We start from the raw sequence: 6,000 nt of genomic DNA, 5'->3' as shown, positions 1-6,000 counted from the left end.
TGTCTGAAAAACAGGTTGAAAGGATTCTTAAAAGGTGGGCAACAAAGTGGAGTGGTATAACACTTCAGACACCGCAAAGTGTAAGATCACTTTCTAGTGGAAGAAAAAGACATTTCTTAATTCTCGAAGAACGGGGGAACAAATGGGGAATAAATCTGAATTGGGAACTCTTTCTTATTAAGGATGTTCCTTCACCACAGTCTTGGTTCAGAGCATAAGTTCTTCATCAGGAATGAAGGTTGGTCCAACGGGGCTGAGAGATAATTGGGAAGGGGATGGGGATGGAGGGGAGGTAGCTGTGAATGAAATAGGTCGATGGAGGTGCTGATTTATCGTGAGAGGTAAGACAGGAGGGTGGAGCGAATAGGTGGGAAGCAAGATGAAAATATAGGACAGCTCAAGAGACCAATGCCGAGTTGGAAGGTTGGATCTGGGACAAGGCGCGTGGTGTGGGAGTGAGGGTGAGGAGAAATATGGAAACTGGTGAGATCGATATTGATCCCATGTAGTTGCTGGGTCCCAAGGCGAAAGATGAAGTGTTCTTCCTACAAGCGTCAGGTAGCTAGAGCTTGCAGGGGGATGCGGCACAGGACTTGCATGCCCTTGACGGATTGGGAGGGGAAGTTAAAGTATTCAGCCACAGGGCGGTGCGGTCGTTTAGGTTTGGAGTCCGAGAGCTGTTTCCTGAAATGTTCTGCAAGTTGGCATCCAGTCTCCCCAATGTGGCAGAGCAATGGACATATAAATAAATTTTATAAACAAATTGTATAAATTTTAGCATGCTGGAGTTATTATCTTTAATGAAGATAACGAAAATATTAATAAAATTGGGTGACTGTTTGAAACGGTTTGTTGGTCAGGCTCAACTCATCCCCTTGAAATGAGAAAATGCCATTGATAGCGGTGAACTGCTCTTTTTGCTGTAAAACCACAAGTTTTTGATTTATTTTCACAACTTACTGGTATTCACACCTGCACATTCAATGTCAAACTCTGACATCAGAAATGAAATTACAACATTAATTTTGACTGACAATATTCGAACAAACAAATTAGTAGCACACAGTGAATACCAAGCCTGATAAATATGAAATCAAATTTGACCAAAAAAATATACAATCAAGATGGGAGATAATAAATGGGGAAGTGCAGAAAGCAAGAAATGCAGCATCACAGAAGGTGCTCCTCCAGGGAGTGTATTTTACGAACTACCACTGCTAAATATAAACAAACACTCTGACATGACCCTCCGGTTTTAATGTGAACCAAAGCCCCATACAGTAGGTACCATTTAAATAAGTTAATAGATACAAGCCTTGAGCAAATCCAGCCCCCCTTTTGGAACTCGGAGTTTTCTCCAGCTCCGGGGGGTTGTTGAGCTCCTGGGCTCTAGCAGCCACTGCTCTACTGAAGAAGCTTTGGGAAGCAGATGCAAAGGCAAGATACAGAACAGAGCACCTTTGCCAAGGAAAGCAGCTTATGGAGACATTGAGCAATAGCATCACATGGTCTTGACCCCTCGGTTATGCGCCCAGCACACTCATACTGCACTACTCTGCTTCAGTGCTCCCAGTCGCAGGATTGTGGATCAGTTTAAAGTCGATCCTATATCTCTGATAACATCGCTGCACAAGGCAGTGAAGAAAGGTTTAGGCACACTAATCTTCATCAGTTAGGGAATTGAGTATAGATGTTGGCAAGATATAGTGTAGTTATACAGAACGTTGATGAGGCTGCACCTGGAATATTGTGATCAGTTTTGGTCCCCTCGGTATCGTGTGATTTCTGACATCTTCAACTCTGGGTTTGTGTTGAACTTGATAGGATATTTTGTCCAACTCAGCATGTTTAAACAGTATCGCTCGGAGGGAGTCATTTGAAATATTTGAGGAGGTGAGTTCAACAAGATTGAAGTATTCAAAGTTACTTGGACTCTCTTTTAAACTTACATCGGGACCAGTAGTCAGAGACACATACAACATGGAAACAGACCCTTCAGTCCAACTTTTCCATGCTGACCTGATAACCTAAATTAATCTAGTCCCATTTGACAGCACCTGACCCATATACTCTGGCAGCTCATTTCATGTATGTACCACCCTCTGCATGAAGAAGTTGACCCTTTAACATATTTCGCCTCTCACCCTAACCTATGCCCTCTAGTTCTGGACTCCTCCATCCCAGGGAAAATACCTTGTCTTTTACCCTGTCCATCCCTCTCATGAATTTGTAACCTCTATTAGGTCACTCCTCTACTTCCAATGCTCCACTGAAAACAGCCCCAGCCTATTCAGACTCTCCCTGTAGCTCAAACCCTCCAACCCCCAGCAACATTTCGTAAATCGTTTCTCATAGAGAAGTCAACGTTTAAGCCCTGAAGAAGCGTTAATACCCAAAATGCTGACTACTCCACATCCTGGTGCTGCCTGGCTTGCTGTATTCTCCCGACCTCCTGCTTGCCTACTTCGGGTTGCAATAGGTAGTGGCTCAGTGGTTACCACCGCAGCCTCACTGTGCCGCAGATCCAGGTTTGATTCCAGCCTTGAGTGACTGTCTGTGAGGAGTTTGCACATTCTCCCAGTGTCTGCGTGGGTTTTCTCTGGGTGGTCCTGTCCAAAGACATGCAGGTCTGAGGTTTGATGAAGGCCTTCCTGCACTTAGAGCAACTGAACAACCTCTCCCCCATGTGGACCCACGAGTGGGCCAGCAGGTCAGAAGAAAGAGCAAAGCCCTTCATGCACTCGGGGCAGAAGAACGGCCTCTCCTCGGTGTGGACCCACTGGCGTCTCAGCAGGTGGGAAGAACTGCTAAAGGCCATCTCGCACTCAGGGCTTGAGAACAGTTGTCCCAGGTGTGGATCAACCAGTGCGTCCGCATGGCAGAGGAATCACTAAAGGCCTTCCCGCACTCGGGGCAGCAGAAGGGCCTCTCCTCACTGTGGACTCATTGGTGCTTCAGAACCGTTTCAAATTTCACAATATCCTTCTGATAGGAGTGAGACCAGAATTGCACACAATATTCCAAATGTATTCCACAATATTCCAGTGTCCTGTCCAGCCACAACGAAACTTCCCAACTCCTATACTCAAGTTAGAGGATTGTGAAAGTTTTTAAAACTCGCAAAATAAAATAGGAAAAAAAGGGAAGGACAAACCGAATTTTTGAAGTCAACTTGGAAGCATAATTGAGAAATCAGCGGACTGGGTTTATTAGGTACCTGTTCTCCTTAAATACACTATATACATCTTTCTCTTCTGCTCTTCGTAGTTCACAAAACCATGCTGAGTATCCTTGATCACATTATTCTTATCCAGATGTTCATAAATCCTATCCCTTACAATTTTCTCTAAGACTTTGCCCACAAAGAAGTGAGACTCACCGGCTTATACTTACTAGGGTTATCCCTACTCTGCTCCTTGAACAAGGAAACCACATTTGCTATCCTCCAGTCTTCTGGCACTATTCCTGTAGACAACGAGGTCATAAAAATCAAGGCCAATGGCTCTGCAATCTCCTCCCTTGCTTCCCAGAGAATCCTAGTATTAATGCCATCAGGCCCAGGGGACTTATCTATTTTCACCCTTTCCAGAAATTCCAATACCTCTTCCCTACATACTTCAAAGCCATCAATTTTCAATATTCATATCGGCAACAATGTCCTGTTCCTGAGTGAATTCTGATGAAAAGTATTCATTCAGTGTCTCCCCAATCTCTTCGGCCTCCATGCGCAACTTCCCACTACTATCCTTGACTGGACCTATTCCTACCCGAGTCATTCTTTTATTCCTGACATACCTATAGAAAGCCTTTGGGTTTTCCCTAATCCTACCAACCAATTACTTTTCGTGTCCCCTCCTTGCTGCTCTTAACTCTCTCTTTAGATCCTCCCTGGCTAACTTATAACTCTCAATCGCCCCAATTGAATTTCATGCCTCATCTTTACATAGGCCGCCCTCTTCACTTTAACAAGGGATTCCAATTCATTATTAAACCATGGCTCACTCACATGACCCTTTCCTCCCTGCCTGACAGGTACATACTTATCAAGGACACTCAATAGTTGCTCCTTGAACAAGCTCCACATATCGATTGCACCCTTCCATTGAAGCCTACTTTTCCAAGCCACGCATCCTAAGTCATGCCTCACCGCATCATAATTTCCCAGTCCCCAGCTATAAATCTTGCCCTACAGTGCACACTTATCCCTCTTCATCACCAGAGTAAAAGTCACAGAATTGTGGTCACTGTCCCCAAAGTGCTCACCTACCTCCAATTCTAACACCTGGCCTGGTTCGTTACCCAGAACCAAATCTAGTACGGCCTCACCTCTTGTTGGCCTGTCAACATATTGTGTCATCTAACGTACTAGAGCTATAGCTTTCCCAGTCAATATCTGGAAAGTTAAAGACCCCCATAACAACCACCCTATTACTTACACTCTTCTCCTGAATCACCTCGGCAATCCTTTCTTCTACGTCTCTAGGACTATTAGGCCTGTAGAAAACTCCTCACCTTTCCTATTTCCAACCTCAGCCCAAACTACCTCAAATGGCGAGTCTTCATTCATCGTCCTTTCCACCGCTGTAATACTATCCTTTACAAGCAATGCCACACACACCCTCTTTTACCCCCACCTCTGACCCTACTAAAACATTTAAAAACTGGAACCTGCAACAGCCAATCCTGTCCCTGTTCTACCCATGTCTCCGTGATAGCCACAACATCGAAATCCCAGGTACCAACCCACATTGCAAGTTCACCTTCCTTATTTCGTATACTTCTCACATTGACGTATATACACTTCAAGCCACCTTCCTGTTTAGAGGCAACCTCCTTCGAGATTGATGCCATGTTCCTAACCTCCCTACACTCAAGGTCCTGCACCCTAAAGCTGCAGTCTACATGTCCCTGCAGAGTTAGTTTAAACCCTCCCAAAGAGCACTAGCAAACCTCCCCCAAAGGATGGTGGTGCACCTCAGGCTCAGGTGGAGACCATCCTGTTTATACAGATACCACCTTCCCCAGAAAGAACCCCAGTTATCCAGATACTGGAATCCCTCCCTCCTGCACCAACCCTGTAGCCACGCATTTAACTGTTCTCTCTCACTATTCCTCAACTCTCTATCACGTGGCACGGGTAACAAACCGGAGACAACAACTCTGTTTGTTCGAACACTGCGCTTCCAACCTAGCTCCCTGAAAGCCTGCCTAACATCCTCATGCTTCTTCCTACCTATGTCGTTGCTGCCAATGTGGACCACGACTTCGGGCTGCTCCCCCACCCCCTTAAGGAACCGGAAAACACGATCAGAAACGTCACTTACCCTTGCACCTGGGAGGCAACATACCAAAAGTGAGTCTCTCTCGCCCCCACGAAACCGGCTATCTGTGCCCCAAACTATCGAGTCCCCAATAACTCTTGCTCTGCGCTTCTCCAACCTTCCCTTCTGAGCAACAGGAACAGGCTCCGTGCCAGAGCCCTGAACCCCACTGCTTACCCCGGTAAGTCGTCGTACCAACAAGTATCCAAAATGGTATACTTGTTCTTGAGGGGAACGACCGCAGGAGGTCTCTGCATTGGCTGCTTTCTCCAAGACCCTCACTGTCACCCATCTGTCTGCAATCTTTGGAGTTGCTACTTTCCTAAAGCACCGATCTATGACCCCCTCTGCCTCCCGAATGATTCTAAATTCATCCAACTCCAGCTCCAGTTCGCGAACATGCTCTTGGAGGAGCTGGAGATGGGTGCACTTACGGCAAGTGTAATCATCAGGGACGACCATGGCATCCCTCCCCTCAAACATGTTGCAAGAGGAACATTGCACTGTCTTCACTGCCATCCCTCTAAAAGTAACTTTTAAGAAAAACTAGGTCTGAAGAATAGAACAAGCAAAATGCAGCACTGACCTGCTTACCACAATGGGTCTTATTATAAGGTTAGAGGAGGAGGGCGGGTGGGAGGCACTATCACTGTAGTTCCTCGGGATCCTCTCCTGCGCG

The sequence above is a fragment of the Hemiscyllium ocellatum genome (assembly GCF_020745735.1).
Source record: "Hemiscyllium ocellatum isolate sHemOce1 chromosome 27 unlocalized genomic scaffold, sHemOce1.pat.X.cur. SUPER_27_unloc_43, whole genome shotgun sequence".
Classification (NCBI taxonomy): domain Eukaryota; kingdom Metazoa; phylum Chordata; class Chondrichthyes; order Orectolobiformes; family Hemiscylliidae; genus Hemiscyllium; species Hemiscyllium ocellatum.
Note: the sequence above shows the minus strand (reverse complement) of the source record.